The sequence below is a fragment of the Mytilus californianus genome, unplaced genomic scaffold (assembly GCF_021869535.1).
Source record: "Mytilus californianus isolate M0D057914Y unplaced genomic scaffold, xbMytCali1.0.p SCAF_4, whole genome shotgun sequence".
Classification (NCBI taxonomy): domain Eukaryota; kingdom Metazoa; phylum Mollusca; class Bivalvia; order Mytilida; family Mytilidae; genus Mytilus; species Mytilus californianus.
The window spans coordinates 15,318,788-15,344,675 of record NW_026262690.1 but is presented as its reverse complement, the minus strand read 5'-3'; the positions used below and the strand labels follow the sequence as shown (position 1 = coordinate 15,344,675).

Below are 25,888 nucleotides of genomic sequence, written 5' to 3'. Positions count from 1 at the left end.
ATAGGTAAATTAAAAATTTATAAGTTCTTAGACCACATTTATTCTGTGTCAGAAACCTATGCTGTGTCAAATATTTAATTACAATCCAAATTCAGTGCTGTATCAAGCTTGACTGTTGTGTCCATACTTGCCCCAACTGTTCAGGGTTCGACCTCTGCAGTCGTATCAAGCTGGGCCCAGCAGAGCATTTTATTATATTAAGTTACTGTGTTTAATTTGACTAAGATAGAAATTGAACCAAATAATGTGCACTAATAACTTCATCACTCAGGAAAGCACATTTAACCAACACAACCTTTTATAAGTTTTATCAACAGCTCTTTACATGTACATATAGGGTAAATATCTGCATGCTGGTCGCCTTGTGAACAAATCTGTAAAAGTTTGGTTTTTATCTCATTGTTGTTTTGTACAATCGTGCTTGATGTTTTCATAAAGTCATTTCGGGTCTTTGTACAGCTTGCTATAGGTTTTACTCAAAGTCAGAGGTGGAACTGTAAACTTTAATACAGAAAAATAAGTTGGTCCCTTTTGAATAGTGGTCTCAATAGAAATCATGCCACATTTTTATAAACATGTTTTTGTAGGTAGTTATGCTGCCTAATCAAAATGACCATGATATTCTGCAACTAAACTGAAAGTATTTCATTACTTAGTTTGTTGGGTTGATGTCTCATTGACTTATGACACTTTAATATCAGCAACAAACTACTAAAAAAGGTACCAGCTAATTAAGGTTATGACTTAAGAGAATATTAAACCTGCACACTTTATTCACAATAATTTAATTCCAAGCAATATTTTTCAAATATGTGGATTTGAAGGCGATGGAAGGGGACTGTTGGTTGATGTCACGGCGAAGAATCAATGTACGAAGTCCTATAAATGCACTGTCAAATGGGTTTTTGTCTTTTTTTAGCTCCTTGCACTTAACTGTTATTATTCTTGAAGTTTTATATGTTACATGTAGTACATTTTCTTGTAGTAGGTCTTTTGCAATTTTCTGAACATCAGCTTGGTATGACCGTATATGGTGGAACCCCTTCTTTCCTGTTAAATTGGTAATGTTATCAAAATGGCTTGCAAAATTAACTAGGTGAGGATACTCTTTAGAGTGTTGAAGGATACTTTCCTTTGTCTGATGTCCTGAACATGTTACTTTTGTATCCTTGTTCAACATCTCTCGAGTATTCATCTAAGCTTATATTATTGTTTGTTCCACCTTGCAGATTAACAAATCTATTAGCAATTAATCTTTCTGATTGGTCAGGTGGTAAGACACCCGAAGTTAGTCACTTAGTTCTTCTTGAATTTTTAATGCATCTTTCTTTAATTTGATTGACTGTTGGACTTTTCTAAAACATTTAATACAGACGCCATTGTCATTGTCTACTTCGGCGTTTACTTCAAAACCAGTAACAACACTAGAAATTATTGCGATTCTCTCTGAGTTCTGCTGAAGTTTCAGTTTGAACATTTTTTTTTCAACACGTTCTCCCGTTGAGGAGATTTCTTTCTGGATGAAAGAAAAACCGCATAAAACACAAATGTTTGTTCATACTGATATTTTCCTTGGGGTGCATACTTCACTTGATGCCATTTTAACCTCGGAAGGCAATAAAACAAACTATTATTACAGTTGTATGTTACGAAACGTTTTTCGCATGGGGGCTGCCATTTTTGTTTATATACATTCGGAAGACCTCTAGACGCTACTAAGACTCCTATGCCAGTCCAATACCCTAACACTTTGTAGCACCTTCGCTGATTGGCTACAGCAAATTTGACCCTAGACATGACCCTCAAGCGGCTGTTGTTAGATCTCCCACGCGCGACATATAAACAACGAGGAGCAAGTGCGGAGATTTAATTTTAATTAGATTGTTTGCCACCCTGCAACCATGCATCTTCGTGCTTTTTATTATTCTTTTTTTTTTTTATCAAAATCAATAAGTCATCCTATAGGAGTGAGAACACACGTATACATGTTTAAACATAAAAATGCTCCTCTCCCAAAAAAAAACCCAACCATTCACAGGTAAATTTTGGGAGATAAAAAAAGTACTTAGTTTCAAGTGTCTTTATCCCTTGATCTGCGGTTTACCGAGAAACTACAATGATAATCTTTTTATCGGCTAATTTCTTCTGTTTCAAAATATATATATTTATTAAGTTCCCAGCTAACACAAAATATTTTCATGATATTATTGACTGGTTGTATATATGTTTATCAGAAATATTTTCACAAAAATATTTTAAAGACATTTTGTTTACATCAGAAATTAGGTGTGAATGATATTTTACTAATAACATTTCACCCCAATGTTTGATTGCAAATATAAAAACATTTTTTGTAAATATTTTTTTATAATAAATAAATAAATATTTTTTGCTGATGTTTTTTAAACGTTTAAAAGACAGTTTTATAAATGAAAACAGTTTTATGTCGAAGAAATATTTCTTTACAATATTAAAACAATATCTGATGGACATTTTTATATTATAATTATAATATATATTTGTAAGATGTGTAAAAGAAATGTTTATTAAACATTTTTGATTAATATCTGCGTTAAGCATAGGTTTGATGTATAATAAAATATCTTTTTGATGTAACATCTAAATAATTTTCTTGTCCTAATTAAAAATATAAGCTGGTAATATCTAATGATATTTAAATAACGTCTTAACAAAATATTTTTTCGATTTTATTTAGAAAATATTAGTTGAAGACCCTTTTATAAACATTTTAACATAATATGTCTTCTAGATATTTGTAAGATGTATGACAGAAATGTTTGTCAAATGTTTGTTAGCAATATTTGAGTGAAGCAAGTGTTAAATATTTTTTAGATATCACGTTAACATGAATGACTCCTCATTTTTATAGAAGAGCTTTAATAATTCCAAAGAGATAATCTCCTTGATAATTTTAACCTTTGAGGAACATTTCAATCGTGTATTATTATAACTTTTTTCGTTCAACTTTAATTGATGAAACATAATAAACAAATATATACAGAGTGATATTTGATACAACCATTCTGTTAATCAAACACATTCTGATAAGGTTAACCAGATGTTGGACACATTTCAAAGATAGTTGCTATGGTAATTAAGATTATAGAAATCTAAATGTAATGGGATGGTCATTTTTGAGGTTATTTCCTGTCGTCTATTTGTAACTTCCGAAAGCAGTGAAAACAAAGAAAACTAAAAGAGAAAATCACAGTTCAAAGAGAAAGAAACACGTAAGTTGTAATTTTAAAAAAATCGTAATTGATATACGGACTCGACTGAATCTTGTTTTTTTGTCCTCGGCAAAACTTTGGCAAAACAAAATCTGTATTTGAATAGTTTGTAGGAGTAAATATCACAAAAGGTTGAAGACGCTACTTCTTTAAATTATATGTATGCAGTGTTATAATTAAACATTAGGATATCATGGAAAAGTGAAAAAGATATATTTTAAACAAAATGAAATGGCATGTATATGTGAAAAAAGGGGGTAAAATGTGAAAAAAATATCATACGGAAAAAGTCTATACAAATTTGCAGACAGATTCGTGTATAAATTACTTGAAGTAGAGTTTCTTTTTAATATACATTTTTACATTCTCATATAAATTTATAGATCTGGTATTTGAGAACTACAGAAGACAAATTAAAGCAGAGTGCAAAAGGAATTTTAATAATCATTGAAAATATTCTGGCTTCAAAACGCATGGAAATGGAGATGGGACAAAATGCATTCTACCATTTGATAGCCCAGAATGAATTACTTTAAGTAAGTAACATAATAGCCATCCTTTCTGCTACATCGGATTTGAAATTCGCAGATATATATGCATAAAATGTTTAATATTACTGTCAATGCTAAGTGTCACTTTGATTTAGATTTGACTTTGTATTCTTTATTTAGTTAGAACGTTTTTTGACATAGTTCTGTTTCCTGAATCTATATCATAATCAAAATAACGGCATACTTGTAATCTAATTATTATAATACAATTTTTTTCATAATGTTTGACTTGATATCGGCTTAAAAGCTTAAATCTCAATTGAGTTTAAACATTTATGTATTATTTCTTCTTCAGAAGGCTAACAAGAAGAGGAGGCTCGCAGTAGAAGATGCAGACTCTGAATAATTAATAAAATGTTAAAATGCTATTCAGGAAAATTCAATATTCATTGACAGTCGTCCTGTCATATGAATAAGCTATTCTATCAATGCTTTTATGTTGGCAGTATACAATGTCATGCTTTGACTGCTCTTAATTGTTTGAAAAAGTTTGAAAAATATCAAACAAAAATTCAAATTTCCACAAGTCGGAGAAAAACAATCGCATTGCAAAACAAAATAAAAAAATAAACAGTCTACATTACACTACATATAATGATAGAACAAGAAACAGGTGCCCTGGAGGAGAGCTGATAAATGTTAGTCTAAATATGCATGATATATTTGCAAGCTGAGAGTTGGCCTGAACATAAAACGTTTTTTGAATATTTATATAATGTTTTTTACAAACATTTAACCAAGATGTTTTAAGAATATTGGGAAGACATTCATAAAACATTGTTGAAATATTTAATTTACATTTTCAAGAGACATTTCTACCTAAACTTGCCTCTGATATTTTAAAAACATTTGGTAGACATCCATAAAACATATTTTAGACATGAAAAGGATATTTTTGGATAACGTTTGATATATATCTTGTCTGGATATTTTCAATTGACACTGAATGATATCAAAGTTATGTTATTTAAATATAAAATCAAAATATTTAAAAAAAATGTTCTTTAAACATTCAGAACAAATATCAGCTGAAAATATGCTATTCACATTAGTACAGCCATACATTTCACTTCAAAACAATATTTCTGAATGATATTTTTATGACATTTTGCAATATATTTTAAAAATATCAATAAAATGTTTTTGTGCTACCTGGGTTGAAATTTAAAAGAAGTTTTTATGCAAATTTAGCTTTATTAAATATTTTATCCACTGAAAAATGGCCTATCTTTCTAAATATCTGCAGTAATGTAACTAACAAATATGCAATAGTGCTATAGCAAGTTGTTCTTGTCCACTGCAATTGAAGAGTAAAATATGACTGAAATTATACAGGACATTCTTCCAATCTTTCCATCAGTGATTTCAGATTACTTTGATTGATTTGGCCTTCCAAATATTTTGATTTGAGCACCACTGATGAATCTTATGTAAACGTACCAAATTATAAGCCTAGTATCTATGATGAGTTTTAAAGAAGTTTCAAATAAAGGTGACAACAAAGATTGAGGATAACGCAATGGCAGTAAAACAACTTATTACCAAAAAAGGATAACCCATTGTTGATAAAACACCTTGGCATCATAACAGGAATGTCTACAGGTCGGTAAAGAAAACATAAGGGAACTCAACACGAATGAATTCGAGAACAGCATATATTTTACTTGTCAGGTCAACAATGCAGTATGTAGCGATAGTATTGGACCCTACACATCTACATTCGTGAACAAACTTGACAGCTTGAAGAATACCACAACAAATAGCAATACTTATAACAGTTGACTACAAATTAAGAGAATATGGCTGTGTCTCAAATATGCTAGCCAAACTGGAACTTCAAGATCTCCAGACCAGACGCTCAAGCCAAAAGCTGATATTTCTGTACAAAGTGTTTGAGGGGCTGGTTCCTGCTATAGAACCAGACGAATATTTAAAGAAAGAACGTCAAAAAAGAACAATTACTGCCAAGAAATGTGATAACTACCAGACAATAAATATTGTGGAAAAACAAGTAAAGAACAGCACAACGTGTTTTGACATTAAAACTAGCAAAACACCACAATATTCAAACTCATTCTTAGTGAAAACAGTAATCGAGTGTTACCATCTTGAAGACACTGAAGTGAGAGCTTCAAAACTCTCTCATTCACCGTCAATAAATCGACTGCGCTTTCGCCACTTTTGTTTTAAAGCCAGTATTGTTATCCACGACGTATTCATACTGATTCAGATACAAGGTCGATAAATAATCGAAACGTCAAAAATTATAACACCAGGATATAAATCAGCATATTGTCAAAACAAAGATATCATCTTCCGGCTTAAGAACAGGAGTCGTTGCCGACTGTTTTTCAAAGATTTGTAAAGCGCACACAGATGTAATCAACTAGTCTATTAAAACAAATTTAAATTGTTATTTATACAATTAAAACAATACACATGGGGTACCGGTCTAATAACTGGCTAGGCTCACTCCAATGTTAGCCCTTAACTATTATATGCTGGCTGCAGCAACTATTTTGGTTAGAAGTGTGATCCAGTCGGGGACTGTCCTTAAGAAGATGTTTCGGTATTTCTCATGGTTAGATCTTTCTTGGAAGAGGCCGTGTTGACCTCTTGTTCTGCGGTCATTATGCCTTATATATGTATCACCGTTGACGTCAATATGCTAGTGTTGGATTTTGTAATACATTCACATTGTTTTGTCTCGTACATAAATCAGGCCGTTGGTTTTCTCGTTTGAATTATTTTATCCTGTCGTGTCCAGGCCTTTTAAAGTTTGCTATGCAGTATTGGTTTTGCTCATTGCTGACGGCCGTGCGGTGACATATAATTGCTAATTTCTATGTCATTTCGGCTCGGTTGAAAATTTGTCTCATTGGCAACCATACATCATACTTTTACACAGTCTACAGTTAATTTCTGTTCATTATTTTTGGTTTAATGCTTTATTTTCAGCATGGCAATTTTATTTTATTATCTTTACTATAGTGCTTCTGCTGCTTTGTGCTAGTTTTAGTAACTAACTAATCTATATGTGCTTTTAATGTGCAAACCATTTTATTTTTGCTTTTGTGCTTTTATCTCACAAGTGCATGTTTCAGTGTGTGTTTAACTTGTAAGATGCTTTTAAGAACTTTTGTGCTGCATGTTTATATACTGATATGAACTCTTGCTTTATATGTTTAATTTATGTGTGCATGACTTGATATGTATGTTTTGTTTTATTTGTTGCTCTGTCGGTTTTAAAAGCTCTTCAGAGCTTATGTTTTATACTTGTATTTGCACATACCGACTCTGAATAAAGCTTTATGTCTTATGTCTTACCTCGGAGTGTCGCTCTTTGTACAATTTCCAGGGTTAGATTTAACATTGGCCTGTCAGGTCCCATGCGGTGGCTGCATAGTCTATTATAGGTCTCACTTTTGTTGTCAAGTTGTGTCTTTGGCAATTTTGGTAGTCTTCAACATAAAAAATGTATTTTATTTGGCAGCTATGTTATCAATTTGTTTGTACTAGGAAAGTTTGATGGTAATTGTGACTCCAAAGTACTTGCTGGAGTCAAATATTTCCAGTGTCTGACTATGAAGCTTGATGTTGATAGGTAAAACTGACTTGATCTTATAATGTCCTACTCTTATAACTGTGCATTAACTTGGGTTGAAATTCATTTGCCATATGCTTTCCAATTCTTCAAACGTACTGAGATATTCCTGCAGTATCTGGCTGTCTGGTGATCAATTTATGGTGCGGAGTAGGATTATATCGTCCGGAGATAGTCGTGCCTCTAAGTTTTTGGTAGTATTTGGCAAACAATTTATGAAGGCTAGGAACAAGAGGGTACAAGCACAAAGATGGTGTATATTTGGTTTTCTATAACACTACTTTCTTAATTCTGTTGACCAAGAATGATTTTGATCCATCTTTCAGTGTTGTAATAGAACCCACAGTAAATTAGCTTGTACAGTAATCTGGCTTGTGGAACCTTATAAAAAAAATGCCAAGGCATCCCTCCAGTCCTAGAGAACTTCCTGTGTCGGAGGGAGTGCTGGTCTAACAGAGATAAAAATCGCGCTAGTTGCAGGGCTGTTGCTCTTTGTATAAATGCTTTGAAGTCGTCTGGACCTGTTGCTGTTTTCTGGTTGGTCAACAGCTTATAAAATCCCTGTTCAGTAATCTTTTAACACCCTTCGTTGTTGGGAATATTATGTGGTCCTCTTTGGTAAAAATTAATTGGAATTGCTCGTTGATTATGCTGGCATTACTCTCTTTGCACTTTGTAGAACTCTTTGTTGGTTTATCAGTGTTGCATCTTATGAAGTCTTCACCTTTACTTTTGATGCATGAACATAGTCTGCATAATCTTGATCATATATTTGTTATCGTTTTTTATTTCATATTTAACTTCTTGTATCAGTCTTTGTTTTTTATTTTTAAAGTCGATTGACTTTATGCTATTCCGAGACTGTGATACTTATGACTGCCCTGGATTCATGCCAAAATGATCGAAGTAAATTCTTCTATTGTTATCATAAATATATCATACGTTTTTTAGTTTAATGTATTTCGAAAAAAATCAGGAAGTGCAATCACCTTTGCTCCAAATCAATTATCGGTATTACATCATGTCCGATTTAGTGTCTTAACGTCACACATGGTTATCAAGGGGTCGATTGAATATCTTAGAGCTAACAATGGATAGCAACATGTCGATAAAGGACCTAAGCGACGAAAGGGTAAACATGTGCACCCCACTACAGGAAGCTTGCTAAGGTTGTCTGCTGGTTGAATAGTGCCGTCCATAAAATCCATAGGATCACAAACAAAACTACTAAAAGGTTTATGAAGTGTCGTCAGAAAATTTAATTGAAATCGACAGTATTTGAAAGAGGCCAGTATTTATTAAGTCTTCAGACAATCGGAAAAAAGAATTATACTAACTTAGTCAGTATGTCATGTCTGTAGCCATTGCTGTTGAAAATATATAAACTTTCTACGAGTTTTTACTAAAAATATACTATCTTTCAATGGTTTCATCCTATTTACATTAAAAAAAAGAAAGAGGAAAAAAAAACGTCAAATATATATTTTTTTATGAAAATCATAGATGCTGATAACGACTTAATTTGTTTTATGTAACGTCCTACACAACAACTGATTAATATTTGTCGGTAGGTCTTGTAAGCTAGGTTACATTGTAGCATCATCTGGTCAAAGCTGGTAGATAGCATCGTCTGGTCAGAACAAGGATATCAGCAGGTAGATAGCATCCTCTGATCAGAACAAGAATATCAACAGGCAGATAGTATCTTTTGGTCAAAACAAAGATATCAGCCGGTAAATAGTATCTTTTGGTCAAAACAAGGATATCAGCAGGTAGATAGCATAGCAATCTTCTTGTTAGAACAGAAATTTTAGAAGGTCGATAGGATGTTCTGGTAAGAACAAGGATACCACCAAGTAGATTGCATCGTCTGTCAACATGGATATCAGCAGGTAGATAGCATCTTCTGGTCAGAACAAGGATATCTGATGCGGGTCAGAACAAGGATATTAGCAGCTCGATATCATATTTGGGTCAGAACTTATACACTAACACTGTTATTGGAGAATTAGAATCTTTGATTGCAAAATAGAAGAACACAATCGGTCTATATCTTTATCAAAATATACAAAATTTGAGAAAGGAAAGTGATTCATTTGTGACACTTCTCTTTGAAATTGAGAAAATTGTGTGTTATATCTTATCATAACAACTGTTTTTAAAAAGTACAGACCATTTGTGTATGATCCATTTTTTCCAACTTTGCCAAATAAGGGGAAACAACTCAGATTACCTTACTTTTACTACCAAAATGTTTGATTAATTACACCACTTTCCGCAAAATATATTTTTGTAGATTTTTAGAATGTTGTTCATAGATAGTAACAGACTTGTTTTTCAGAGAAACACTTTGTGTTGCAATTTGTTGCAGGTTGTTCACCAAATTGGCTAGACTACAAGGATATCAGCAGGTCAGCATATTAGCGTAAAAGAATTGCCAGTGGCGGATCCAGGGGGGGGGGGGATCCGGGGGTTGGAATCCCCCCTTTTTTTTGACGATCAATGCATTTGAATGGGGACATATAGTTGGAACCCCGCTTTTATAAATGGCTGGATCCACCCCTGTATGCAATAATTAGAGGGTAAAGCACTTTTGCGTAAAACAATGATATAATAATAGGAAGGTAAAACATCCTAGCCTAAAAACAACGATACTAAAGGTAGGTTAATCACCTTGATTAACGCCAAAACAATAGATATCAGGTCGGTTGAGCATATTATAGTAAAATATATGACGTAGTGGTTTGATTAAGCACCTTTGCGTCAAAACAAGGATATCAGGTTGTTTAAGCATATTAGCGTATAAGAAATTACATGACGGGTCGTTTTTATGCTGATTCTCTGAAAATATAAAAGTTAAACGTTCTTTGAATTTGGCTACTGTCCAGGTTTCTTTTATTGAACATCGTATGTTTAAACATGAAAATAAGAAGATGTTGTATGATTGCCAATTAGACACTCTTCACAAAGACCAAATGACGTAGAAGGTAACAACTATAGGTCACCGTACGGCCTTCAACAATGAGCAAAATTCATACTGCATAGCAAGCTATAAAATGACAAATGTAAAACCATTCGAACGAGAAAACTAACGGCCTGATTTAAGTACAATACAATAAACGATAAAATGTCCCCCGTGTTGCACATATTTTAGCTGTCTGTCGAAGGACAATAACTAAAAAAATATTAAAACTTTTTAAAATTATCTTACTAGAGAGTTGAAGACTTGAGAGCAATTTCCGATATATTTAATATTTGCAAGGGAAACTCATTAAAAATATTTGATCGGCACTTATTTTTGAAATTGTCTGAGACATTGCTGTTATATACCTTTGATATAAGTTTCATAAAAAATCTGGCAAAAATTGTACATGCGAGAGGACTTACAATGCAATTTTCCATATAATCAATGTCTCCAAGGGGCTTAACTCTTTAAATTAAAAATAATTGATCGGCGCTGATTTTCGAACTCGTCCAAGACATGGCTAATATAAACCTTTATATTAGTTTCATAAAAATCTAATAAGAATTGTACAAATGAGAGCGCTAATAAGGCAATTTTCCATAAAATTGATATTTCCAAGGGGCATAACTCATTTAAAAATAATTGATCCGCACTGATTTTCGTACTCGTCCAAGACATTGCTTATATACACCTATGATGTAAGTTTCATAAAAATCTGGCAAGAATTGTACACGCGAGAGCGCTAACAAGACCGGACGGACGCACGGTCGGACACACGGACAGACGGATGAACGGACGGACGGACGCCCGGTATATCTATGTCCCCCACAACGCGTTACGCGGGGGACAAAAAACAAAGATGATATACAACAACAAACCATTAAATTACAAGCTCCTGACTTAGGACAGGCATATACAGAATGCGGCGGGATTATAAATGTTTGCTGGCGCCAATCCCTCCCCCTAACCTGGGACAGTGGTGCAACAGTACAACATCCCAAAGCAAACTATAAAAATCAGTTGGAAAAGGCCCAACTCAGTTCGATACAAAGCAGAAAAACAACTAACAAAAACAAAGACCGAACGTGGCTGGGTATTTATATCCCCCCAAACAAAAAAAGACACAAAGTGCAGATCTGAGAGTACTCGCAGTTACTGACAGCTTGTTAAAAGCCAATAACAACTAATAAACAAATCATGTATCTAAGACTAAAATATAAATCAGTACATATCCAACATCCAATGGATTTAGTGTAAAGACGTCAACAGTCAGAGAAAAAATGACCTTGTGCAATGCCTATATATAGGTATCGACAGATGGTAGAACCGTGAATGTGTATATGTATATATAACAAAAATCTTTAGTACTATTTTAATTTACTGATAACAAAATCAATATTAAACCAATAAAACATATTAAAAGATCTTATTACAGTGTTGAATTGATAACCTTTAAGAATATCATAAGTTTATTTAAAGGATCGATAAGTTTACCCGGATCGTATCTTAATTTCCGGGCTCGGTAAACAACATCACCGTAAAGATAAGAATGTTATACAGTTTTCATTTTTGGGTAAATTGTGTCTTAAAGCTTGCAATTCATTGACGTATACCAAGCATAACCTTTTGTATATTAATTTGATTATTAACGTTACATTATGTTTGTACAATGCCATCTTTTTTAATTACAAACAAGTACTTATTGCGTTTTCAAAGCCTCCTCCCCTAAACAAAAAAAACAACAACAACAAAACAACTCTAACACCAGCACAAAATATCACACGTAACAAGGAAAAATGAATAACAAAAAGTAAAACAAATACGAAAAGAAAAGAAAAGAAATACTTTTTGAGCATTATACAAATTAAAACATGATACAAAAAAGAAGATGTGGTATGATTGCCAATGAGACAACTCTCCACAAGAGACCAAATGACACAGAAATTAACAACTATAGGACACCGTACGGCCTTCAACAATGAGCAAAGCCCATACCGCACAGTCAGCTAAAAAAGGCCCCGAAATGACAATGTAAAACAATTCAAACGAGAAAACTAACGGCCTAATTTATGTACAAAAAAAGAACGAATAACAAATATGTAACACATAAACAAACGACAACCACTGAATTACAGGCTCCTGGCTTGGGACAGGCACATTCATACAGATTGTGGCGGGGTTAAACATGTTAGCGGGATCCCAATGATGTACTATTAATAATTTGTTTTTCAGTTATGCAATTACATATAGAAACGTTCTAAATTCATATTAACAGTGTTTGTTGTAACCAAAGCTTAAACGTTTGATTTCGAATAGCTATGGAAGGGTTGCCAATGTCAAACAATCACAGAGGGATACGCCAAATTGTAACACATTTCATCACGATTATACTCGATTTACTAAGATAAAAGCAATATTGCCCATGCTTCACTCATTAACAGAAACACCCTAAGAATCTAAAAATGAAAGCTACGTCCAAAGAAAAAGTCGTAAAGATTGGTATTTACCAATACGTTCGCAATACCCTAACACATCACGTACAAGACAGATGATTACATCTATTTCACAGATCCTAAGACACAAAAAACGCGTCAGGTGAAGGCAACGGATTCGCAGATACAATAACAGTTCCCTCAGACACAAAGTACACGTCAGGAGAAGACAATGTATTCAGATACATTTACAACAGATAAGATAAGATTAGAAAATATACTTTTTCTTCAAATTAAAGAGCAACATTTAACATTTAGGGGATACGTGTTGCTCAGTCTTTGGTTATTATATGAAGAGTTTTGTAGACTGTATTTGTTGGGATACGTGTTGCTCAGTCTCTGGTTATTATATGTAGTGTTTTGTATACTGTTGTTTCTTTCTTCATCGTTTTTCGTTATTTGTCATTATTTTTTCGGTCTCTCTTCGGCATCTGTCGAATCTTTTTTAAAGGTGTTTTTATGATTTATTGAATATGAAGTGAAAGTGCTGTCTTAAGCTCTCAATCAGATCAGAATGGGCACTGAACAAAAAACACATTTGAAATTTTGTTAATCTCCGAGTATTTTTGCATCATCCCATACCAATAATATATATTTTGCATATATTGGCCATCATCAGAGAAAAGAGGTCGAATATTGGTAACGTATTAGTCATAGTTTTAGGTTGTCTTTTGTCTGTTGTCATGTTTTAATGTTTTATGCAGAATTGGGAGCTGGTAGCAGATTTTTGAGTGTCCCTCTTTAATTTATTCACAATTTTATAGACTTAGGGTGATTCAGAGCTTGAACTTATTTAGACACCTGTCCATTGCAAAAGACAGATGCTTGTGACATCTAGATTTATTTATTGAGTTGTTACATCGTGTACCTACTTTCACTTGTGTTTCTGTATTAAGTCGATTTCATGAGTTTCTATTTTAAGAATATCAACATTATGCTTACACGTATGGCGCGATGAAACAGGTGATGGAAAATCCCAATGATCTATTTTTAATGTACTGGACTTTTAGAAAGAGAAAACCTACATACCAACAAAAACACGAAATTACGAATTCAAATAAACACAATCGTGATATCATCAGTATTTTATCTCATTTACTTAGTTCTAAATGGAATTTGGTTGCTTTGCAATCTCGGAGATTCATTGACATCGCAAATAAACAATAATAAATAACTCCTTATGTCTTTGGTGATTTTTGCATTAAAGTGATAAAAAAAATTACTTTTGTGCACTAGTCACGAGGAGGTTAAGACGGTATCTAAAATCACACTTGCTAACACGTCCAAATACATTTGCGCTTGGTCTCTTTTCCATTATAGTGACTTGTATTATTTGTTCCTTCAACTTGCTTTTCTGGATAAGAGACAAGGTGGACCTCTGTTAGAAAACTATATGATGAAATTATTAAACTATTTGTATTTGCACTCTGGCATGGCAGTTAAATCAAAGATATGAAATTTTGAAAGAACTAAACTAACTTATAAAAAATAACAATAACAATTGTTTTATGTTGTGATATTTTATATGATTATATATATATTTTATGACAATCTCATCCACTTTATGTGAATTTTAATTTTATCTTCATTTATATGTTTATGTGTTATGAATGAGAATGTATTGTGTATTCTTGTCATTATGTCCCGTCAGGGGCCCTTAATTGGAAATAAAGAACTTTGAACTTTGAACTTTAAACAAGTTCATCCACTGGCCATGGTCAACTGAGAGTGTCAGTCTATATTTAAAAATGGAAAACTTTCCATCTTAAAATAGATAACATGTAACATTCTATATACATAGTATTTTCAGAAATGATGTTTGTCGTATATATAAGATGTATTTCATTGTAACTTCAGTGTATTGTGGGACAGAAAAGGATTCATTATGTATAGGTAAGTAATTTACTGCTCTATATCTAAGATCTGAATAATAGAAGACACCAAATGGGATCATGATAAACCATGCGGCGGTTTACAGAAAAGAAATATTAGTTATTTGACATCCAGCACTCAACAACCAATTCTTACAAAATAATTCTCTAGTTTATTACTTAACAAATATTTTTCATTAAGTGGCAAATTTTAATAATATATTTGTAAATGGATTTTCCTTTGGTGACATCTTAAGTTATATTCAAGCATTAGTATTTACCTTTTACAGCGACGAAGAAACTGTTGGGCGAGTTGTATTCGGAGAATCTAGAGGTGAGGCGATTGAAGGACAGCGTGCTGTTGCATATACCATGGTCAACAGGGCAAACCACTCTGGTTTCCCGAACTCCGTAAGGGACGTAGCAAATCAGAGGACTACCTCAGGAGGTCATCAGTACGAAACCTTGGATCTACCTTCACATAACAGCGCATGGGACGATCATAAAAGGAGGAATACACAAGAGTATAGAAACGCAATGGAAGCCTCCCAAGATGCTCTCAGTAGAAGAAACACTGATCCAACTCACGGTGCTACGAGTTTCAATCAAAGTCCCGGACCCAACAAAACAAGAATAGGAAATCACTATTTCTATCGTAATTAGAGAATTGTCTGTAAACAAACTTGTTCATGCTTTAATCTACTGCACTACCGATTTTCATATCTTAGTTACAGGAAGTACTAATCTTTTCGTCCTGTTGGACATATAAATATATATTCGTATATTCTTGCATTGTCAATTACTAGCATCAAATTTATAATAACACTATATGATGTTTGAGATATTTCAATTGATGAACTATGCTTTTTATGTTTTCTCATCATTGTACGACTTTTTCCGTTTTTGGAACCTTAACTTGAAATAAAATATCTTGATGAAGAAAACATATTTATTCTGAAGTATTTGAAGCCTGTTATATTGGAGATTATTATGGACTTTTTTTGTATCTATGATGAGTCTATTATGAGTTTATTTGATGTTTTCTTATAATTTTTCGTCATTAAGCTTCCAAACCTTAACAGCTATAATATTGCATCTGAAAATACCATTGAAAATATATCATTTGATTGAGGTTTAGACTCTTTGACAAACGACTCGATCTGCTTATTCAAAACATCAACTCAAACAAAACTGATTGTAATAATCATGAAACTAATATGCTTACTTCTTATTCAATTCAACTCAAACGAAAGTAGCTTGTTAGAACTGCAAATTTTTATTTCAATACAGCAACAACAAAAAATGGAACTACTAACTAGTAATAAAACGATCTGCTGATTTCTATATTGAAAGTAGTTAGTAATACGTCATAACTGTCAACAAAAACGACAAAGGTTGTATTATAACTGATCGGTCTTTTTCTACACAATACATTTTAATTTAAGCAAACGCGACTCATGATTGTAATAAAATCGATACAGTCATTTTAAAATAATATAACAACTCAAATTAAAGATTTAGTAATATATAGATAATAGATGATCTTTCTATTTCTAGACAATATAATAAATGACACGAAAGTGGTTGCTAATATAGACACTCTGCATTTTTAGCTCACCTGGCCCGAAGGGCCAAGTGAGCTAATCTCATCACTTGGCGTCCGTCGTCCGTCGTCGTCGTCCGTCGTCATTAGCTGTTTACAAAAATCTTCTCTGAAACCACTGGGCCAAATTTAACCAAACTTGGCCACAATCATCATTAGGGTATATAGTTTAAAAAATGTGTCCGATGACCCCGCCAACCAACCAAGATGGCCGCCATGGCTAAAAATAGAACATAGGGGTAAAATGTAGATTTTGGCTTATATCTCTGAAACCAAAGCATTTAGAGTAAATCTGACATAGGGTAAAACTGGTTATCAGATTATTGGTAATTTTAAGGAAATTTTGCAGTTTTTGGTTATTATCTTGAATATTATTATAGATAGAGATAAACTGTAAACAGCAATAATGTTCAGCAAAGTAAGATCTACAAATAAGTTGTCATGACCAAAATTGTCAGTCGACCCCTTTAGGAGTTATTGCCCTTAATAGTTAATTTTTAACAATTTTTCCTAAATTTTTGTAATCTTTTACAAAAATCTTCTTCTCTGAAACTATTGAGACAAATTTAACCATACGTGGCCATAATCATTATTAGGGTATCTAGTTTAAAAAATTTGTCCGACGAACCCGCCTTCCAACCATCATGGCCAACTTGGTTAAAAATAGAACATAGGGGTAAAATGCAGTTTTTGGTTTATATCTCTGAAACTAAAGCATTTAGAGAAAATCTGACAGGTGGCAAAAATGTTCATCAGATTTAGATTTATCTGCCCTGAAATTTTCAGACGAATCCGACAACCCGTTGTTGGGTTGCTGCCCCTGAGTTAGTAATTTTATAAAAATTTTGCAGTTTTTTGTTATTATCTTAGATATCATTATAATATCTAATATCTAATACAATTAATTATGATTTTAGCCTTATTTTACATGATTTCCAAAGCATCAGTAAATACAGGTGAGCGACGCAGGCTCTTGAGAGCCTCAAGTTCTTAACATTATAACATCTCAAACCAAAATGAGTTGTTTCTATAACAATCTTCCTATTTCAAAGTCGCAAGTATCAAAGACGATCTGTCTGTTTTAAGTGCTATAGCTAGTAAAAAGCAAAATAACAAAAATACCGAACTCCAAGGAAAACAGAAAGTCCCTTAACAAATGGCAAAAATAAAAGTTCAATAGAAATAAGAAGATGTGGTATGAGTGCTAATGAGACAACTCTGCATCCAAGTCACAATGTGTAAAAAATAAACAATAATAGGTACGGCCTTCAACACGAAGCCTTGGCTCACACCGAACAGCAAGCTATAAAGGGCCCCAAAATGACTAGTGTAAAACGATTCAAACAGGAAAACCAACGGTCTAATCTATATAAAAAACGAGAAACACTTATTAAGAACCACATCAACAAACGAAAACCACTCACTGAAACAGGTTCCTGGCTTAGGACAGGTGCAAACAAATGCAGCGGGTTTAAACGTTTTAACAGGCACCAACCTTCACCCTAACCTGAAATAGTAATGTAAAATTACAACATAGAAAGACACACTATAAAAAATCAATTGAAATGGCTTAACTCAATCAAAAAGACATATTAACAAAAAAAAGTAAACATACACTGAACGAATAAATTTGATCTATGACACAATGTCAAAAAGACAACTAATAATTTTGTTGTTAGGAGTACGGAGATATTTTTTACAAAATAAAGTTGTTGTTCATAGTACGAGAACAGCAGTGGAAATTTATCGTCATACTAAATACTTGTCAAAGGTGGTACATATTGAAAATAGTGAGACAAAATATAACACAAAATAAGTAAACAATGAATAACAAAAATGCATTACAAATTGTGTAACAGGTCAAATTAACACGAAAGTACAGGGCGGTTCCTATCCTATATACCCAAAACGTCGTTTGCAGGGAGGGAGGGGGTTTACAATTTGCAAATGACATACATTTGTACTACATGCCTCAACCGCATTTCTGATTTTGAATCATTTATTGCATTTCCGTTAGTTCTACTTTAGTAACGTAAGCCAACTCCATTGGCGTCCAGGATCATAACAAATAGATCTCACAAAACATGTTTAACCCCGCTGCATTTTTGCGCCTGTCCCAAGTCAGGAGCATCTGGCCTTTGTTAATCTTGTATGTATTGATTCTTACGGGGGGGGGGGCTAGGATGTAATTTGAAAAAAAGTCAGGACAGGAGTTTTGAGTAAAAAAAAAAGGCAGGATGACAATTTATGTAAAAAAAAAAGTCAGGATAAACAAATAAAAAAAGGCAGGACCGAATAGAGTGAAAAATGAAAAAGCAGGACAGAATTTACACACAAAAAAAGCAGGACAGAGATTACACAAAAAAATGCAGGACAAAATTTTTCATCTTACCCCCCCCCCCCCCCCCCCCCTAAAAATCAAATGATAGCTTCCTTACAACAACAAAAAAAATCATTTTTGAACGGGTTAAAAAAAAACTATATATTTTTTTATATATAAACTGATCGATTAGGTTGTATAAAACTTGAATACCCAATTAAGAAGACAGATAAAAAAACGATCCCACAACATCACGTTTATATATTGTTTCAAAGCATCTAAATTATGCATTCATATCTGTATGAGTATAGTAAAAGTTGTCGGTGCACTCGAATAATCCTATGCGTGATGTACATTTCATCATGCGATTAACAATTTTCTCTAATTCTATGGAAATTTATCCCGAACCCATTGTATAAAAAAATTTAATCAACGCGTGGTTGCCGGTGATCTCAGAAGATGATTGGATGAATTTAAGGGTCATAACCTTTATCAGCACACTAGATGAATCAAAATATGGCAACAGGTGTTAATGAAATTGACAACTTCATGGAATGTGGAAGGCACTCGAAGGGGATTTTCGTTAAACAAAATATAAAAATTTATTTTTTAATCATTAGAGAAACAGATTCTTACATAGTTACTCGTGGATTATCTGATTTATCCAATCTCGATAGTTAAATCATAAATTTTAAAGTCCTCGCCGAGGCTCGGACTTTAAAATTGATAATTTAACTATCTTGATTGGATAAATCCGATAATCCACTGGTATCAAATTAATGTAAGAATCTATATATAAACAACTACATGATATCGTAACATACATAACACTTTCTGAAACTTTAAACTCTTTTATCTATATATTATGAAGACCATTTAAATCGGTATATTTAATGCATTTCTCTCTATTATCGTGATCGCATCCAAATACAGTTCAAACAAAATTATTACATAACAACACCTTTTAGGTTTATATAATTAAGTACGTTTGTAAACATACAATTACCGCTCCTAATACGTTCGTTCGTCGAGATATGTTCGTTCGTCAATATCCTGGTCATCTCTATTAAAACATTAATAAGATAATCTTTACTAATAAGTTTGTTAAGGTTCGATGAGTTTTACACGGATAACTTCGTGATTTCCGCGCTTTTAGCACAATATTACCGTAAAATTTAGGATGTGAAATACCGTTTTTAATTAGTTTTCTACAGGTACAGCCAAATTTACTAATCAAATCTTTGTATATATGAAAGAATTTAGTAAAAGTTTTAAGAAATTTATGGTAACGAAATCCCTGACTTAATAATTTACCAGTGATGCATTGATTACGTTCGTTAAAATTTATGACACCACCACACACGGGCATAACGAACGAGTTGTGATATATAAACACCGTATGGTGGAGCCAAAGGGACATCGCCGTATAAAAAAGGAAAATTAACAATAGGGAATGAAAAATCGTCTCTGTTGTCGTAAAATTTAGTATGGAGTTTCCCTTTAGAAATTGAAATGTCTAAATCTAGAAAAGGACAACTACTGCTGTTTATGTTAGATTTATTTAAAGTAAGTTCCTTTGGGTAAATTTCGGTAGTATATTTAGAGAACTCTGGATTATTTAACGACAAAATATCATCAAGATAACGGTAGGTATTGTTGAATGTGTATCTAGCATACTTTCCTTTTTCGTTACAGAAAAAGGCTTTAAACGAGTTACAGCAAATAAATTTGCAACGTGATTTTTCAAAAGACCATTTAATTAAATATGAAAACTTTTTCTTGATAAGATTGTGTGGACGTGTAGTGTAGAGAGTAGAAAAATCATAACTGTCAACAGAATTAAAAGGACCACCAAAAGCACAAATTTTATCTAAAACCTCTAAAGAATTTTTAACACTCCAAAAATAATTAATACCATTATTTTCATAAGCTTTATTACAAAAGGTAAAAACAAGTTCTTTGGTAGTAGTAAGGGAGATAGTTAGAAGCACTGACATACTAGTAGTAGAACACTTACTAGATGCGGAGATGAAACGAAATTTAATGATTGTTTGTGTAATTTAGGTAACCAGTACATAGTCGGGACTTTCAAATTTCGAAAGAGGCTTTAAGCTGGGTAGTGGCGGTGATATGATTGTTTACAATTTGACTCTCTGTGGAGCGTACTGACCTGAATGTAGAAGAATTGATAATTCGTTTGGGAAAACTTCCGTGTAGTATATGCGTCATACCACCACTACATTATTGGCTGCTTTGTCTGCCGGTACGAAAACAAACCGTTTTGCGAGTACTTGGAGTTTATTTTTTATTCTAGAAATGGGTATATCATGAACCATATTATTAATTTCAAACTCATCAAACGAATTGAAAACAACTGTCATATTCCAAACTTGGAACAGGCATTTCCTCATGTAGAAAATGGTGGATGAAACCTGGTTTAATAGCTAGCTAAAACCCTCACTTGTATAACAGTCGCATACTTTCAATACAGAAATATAGAAATACAAGTAGCAAGTAATATAACCTTCAACCCAAATGAAATTTGCCAGTAATATAACCGTTAATCTAAATGAAAGAAGCTGTAATATAACTTTCGATCCAAACGAAAGAGTTTCGTAACGTAGCCTGTAATGTAATAATGCAGAATTGGGAGCTGATAGCAGATTTTTGAGTGTTTAATTTATTCACAATTTAATAGACTTAGGGAGCTGCCATTTGATTTTATGGGGGGAGGGGGGGCTAGGATGAAAAATTTTGTCCTGCATTTTTTTTAGTTGTAATCTCTGTCCTCCTTTTTTATTTTTCACTCTATTCGGTCCTGCATTTTTTTTTTTTTAGTTTATCCTGACTTTTTTTTACATAAATTGTCATCCTGCATTTTTTTTTTTGCAAAGTGCCTCATCCTGCATTTTTTTTACTCAAAACTCCTGTCCTGCCTATTTTTTTCGTCGATTTTATTAAGTCGATTTCATGAGTTTCTATTTTAAGAATATCGACATTATGCTTACACGTATGCCGTGCTGAAACAGGTGATGGAAAATCCCAATGATCTATTTTTAATGTACTGGACGTTTAGAAAGAGAAAACCTACATACCAACAAAAACACGAAATTACGAATTCAAATAAACACAATCGTGATATCATCAGTATTTATCTTATTTACTTAGTTCTAAATGGAATTTGGTTGCTTTGCAATATCGGAGATTTCATTGACATCGCAAATAAACAATAACATATAACTCATAATGTCCTAAACAAGTTCATCCACTGGTCAAGGTCAACTGAGAGTGTCAGTCTATATTCAAAAATGGAAAACTTTCCATCTTAAAATAGATAACATGTAACATTCTGTATACATAGTATTTTCAGAAATGATGTTTGTCGTATATATAAGATGTGTTTCATTGTAACTTCAGTGTATTGTGGGACAGAACAGGATTCATTATGTATAGGTAAGTAATTTACTGCTCTATATCTAAGATCTGAATACTAATAATAGAAGACACCAAATGGTATCATGATAAACCATGCGGCGGTTTACAGAAAAGAAATATTAGTTATTTGACATCCAGCACTCAACAACCAATTCTTACAAAAATAATTCTCTAGTTTATTACTTTAACAAATATTTTTCATTAAGTGGCAAATTTTATTAATATATTTGTACATGGCTTTCTTTTGGTGACATCTTAAGTTATATTCAAGCATTAGTATTTACCTTTTGCAGCGACGAAGAAACTGTTGGGCGAGTTGTATTCGGAGAATCTAGAGGTGAGGCGATTGAAGGACAGCGTGCTGTTGCATATACCATGGTCAACAGGGTAAACCACTCTGGTTTCCCGAACTCCGTAAGGGACGTAGCAAATCAGAGGACTACCTCAGGAGGTCATCAGTACGAAACCTTGGATCTACCTTCACATAACAGCGCATGGGACGATCATAAAAGGAGGAATACACAAGAGTATAGAAACGCAATGGAAGCCTCCCAAGATGCCCTCAGTAGAAGAAACACTGATCCAACTCACGGTGCTACGAGTTTCAATCAAAGTCCCGGACCCAACAAAACAAGAATAGGAAATCACTATTTCTATCGTAATTAGAGAATTGTCTGTAAACAAACTTGTTCATGCTTTAATCTACTGCACTACCGATTTTCATATCTTAGTTACAGGAAGTACTAATCTTTTCGTTCTGTTGGACATATAAATATATATTCGTATATTCTTGCATTGTCAATTACTAGCATCAAATTTATAATAACACTATATGATGTTTGAGATATTTCAATTGATGAACTATGCTTTTTATGTTTTCTCATCATTGTACGACTTTTTCCGTTTTTAGAACCTCAACTTTAAATAAAATATCTTGATGAAGAAAACATATTTATTCTGAAGTATTTGAAGCCTGTTATATTGGAGATTATTATGGACTTTGCTTGTATCCATGATGAGTCTATTATGAGTTTATTTGATGTTTTCTTTTAATTTTTCGTCATTAAGCTTCCAAACCTTAACAGCTATAATATTGCATCTGAAAATACCATTGAAAATATATCATTTGATTGAGGTTTGGACTCTTTGACAAACGACTCGATCTGCTTATTCAAAACATCAACTCAAACAAAACTGATTGTAATAATCATGAAACTAATATGCTTACTTCTTATTCAATTCAACTCAAACGAAAGTAGCTTGTTAGAACTGCAAATTTTTATTTCAATACAGCAACAAAACAAATGGAACTACTAACTAGTAATAAAACGATCTGCTGATTTCTATATTGAAAGTAGTTAGTAATACGTCATAACTGTCAACAAAACGACAAAGGTTGTAATATAACTGATCGGTCTTTTTCTACACAATACATTTTAATTTAAGCAAACGCGACTCATGATTGTAATAAAATCGATACAATCATTTTAAAATAATATAACAACTCAAATTAAAGATTTAGTAATATATAGATAATAGATGATCTTTCTATTTCTAGACAATATAATAAATGACACGAAAGTGGTTACTAATATAGACACTCTGCATTTTTCTTAACATGTTAACATCTCAAACTAAAATGAGTTTATTCTATAACAATCTTCCTATTTCAAAGTCGCAAGTATCAAAGACGATGTTTCTGTTTTTAAGAGCTATAGCTAGTAAAAAGTAAATAACAAAAATACCGAACTCCAAGGAAAACAGAAAGTCCCTTAACAAATGGCAAAAGCAAAAGTTCAATAGAAATAAGAAGATGTGGTATGAGTGCCAATGAGACAACTCTCCATCCAAGTCACAATGTGTAAAAAATAAACAATTATAGGTACGGCCTTCAACACGAAGCCTTGGCTCACACCGAACAGCAAGCTAAAAAGGGCCCCAAAATGACTAGTGTAAAACGATTCAAACAGGAAAACCAACGGTTTAATCTATACAAAAAACCAGAAACGAGAAACACTTAAGATTCACACCAACAAACGAAAACCACTCACTGAAACAGGTTCCTGACTTAGGACAGGTGCAAACAAATGCAGCGGGTTTAAACGTTTTAACAGGCACCAACCTTCACCCTAACCTGAAATAGTAATGTAAAATTACAACATAGAAAGACAAATTATAAAAAATCAATTGAAATGGCTTAACTCAATCAAAAAGACATATTAACAAAAACAAGTAAACATACACTGAACGAATAAATTTGATCTATGGCACAATGTCAAAAAGACAACTAATAATTTTGTTGTTAGGATACGGAGATATTTTTTACAAAATAAAGTTGTTGTTCATAGTACGAGAACAGCAGTGGAAATGTATCGTCATACTAAATACTTATCAAAGGTGGTACATATTAAAAATAGTGAGACAAGATATAACACAAATAAGTAAACAATGAATAACAAAAATGCATTACAAATTGTGTAACAGGTCAAATTAACACGAAAGTACGATTTGAGAGTACTCGCAGTTACTGAAAGCTAGTTAAAAGCCCAAAACAATTAATAATAAAAAATCATGCATCAGAGACTTAAATCAACCAAAACACATCCCAGGGATTAAGTGTTTTAACGCCATGGACAGTCAAAGAAGACATGACTTGTGCAATGCCAAAATAAAAGTATCGACAGGCAGTAGGATAGTTTGGATTTAACCTTATTATAAATATGTATAATGTTATATATAGATAAAGCAATCTCTATATAGAAAATGAACGTGGGTATGTATTTATACATCCAAAAAACCATTCGAAAAGAATACAAATTTAGTTATGTTCAAATCGATATTTGTGGAAATGTAAACAATTCAAAGGTTTTAATAGAGGTGATCAGGATATTGACGAACGAACGTACGAAAGCGTAACTTGACGAATCGTACGAAGCGGGAGCGGCTGTTTATACATATTAATGAATTAATCCAACATAAAAACGTCGAAGTGAAGGAAATCGTATGGTTCTGCATGTAGTTAATTGAACTGTTTGTGTAGCTTACTCCAAGCATTAAAAATTCAATGTTTGCTACAATAGCAAAAGGTGCACTCGATATTCAAGACTGTTTTAAAATTTGAGGTTCCAAAAGTGTTTTTTTTTGTACAAAAGGGTGAAAGCATAGATATCAAAGTTTGATATACATGTAATTGATTTTTAATCCTAAATCTTGTTTTTTCTTTTCCGAAATTTTCGTTGGCTTATGCCCCCAGACCAGCCAGATTATGCTGGTTACACGGAACCCTGACCAAATTTAAAGAAATAGGTTCCCAAAATTGTTTTTTTAATATTATGCATGTCGTAAAAAGGCGATACTACAAAAATAGGTATTGAAGTTTATTACTAGTGTATTGATACTTTTGATAATCAAATTGCAGTTGCATCTCTTATGGTTATTACATTTTCCGCTCATTTTATTAGTTTATTCATTGTAATTGCAAATTTATAAGAAAATAAGTCAGTTTACAGACTGCAAACGACAACAGAATCTTGTTTAAACGTTCATGTTATCCAATATACCAAATCAGAGGAGGTGCATACTGGTAAGGGCCCAATCTCTGAGTACAAAGGGATATAACCCTAGGAAAATTGGACCAGATTATCCAACCTACGCACACAGATGGACCTAAAGTACGTTTCAACTGCCTGAGTATCACATTATGGCATTTCTTAAATAAAAATCAGACAATATAAAGAGAACATCATTTTGAAATGTTGGTTTAGACATTCTTGAGACAATTACATTTTGTGACATG

At 32.9% G+C, this 25,888-nt stretch overlaps 2 long non-coding RNA genes across 2 annotated transcripts; both read left to right on the top strand.

Annotated features, from left to right (window-relative positions):
* The first annotated feature begins 2,178 nt into the window (after positions 1 to 2,178).
* Positions 2,179 to 4,170, top strand: LOC127737554 (uncharacterized). The gene is made up of 3 exons (XR_007999685.1): positions 2,179 to 3,251; positions 3,635 to 3,787; positions 4,098 to 4,170. It is a non-coding gene; the product is annotated as an uncharacterized LOC127737554 (long non-coding RNA).
* A 10,265-nt stretch (positions 4,171 to 14,435) lies between these two features.
* Positions 14,436 to 23,039, top strand: LOC127737552 (uncharacterized). Its single transcript, XR_007999683.1, has 2 exons — positions 14,436 to 14,756; positions 22,386 to 23,039. It is a non-coding gene; the product is annotated as an uncharacterized LOC127737552 (long non-coding RNA).
* Positions 23,040 to 25,888: the final 2,849 nt, after the last annotated feature.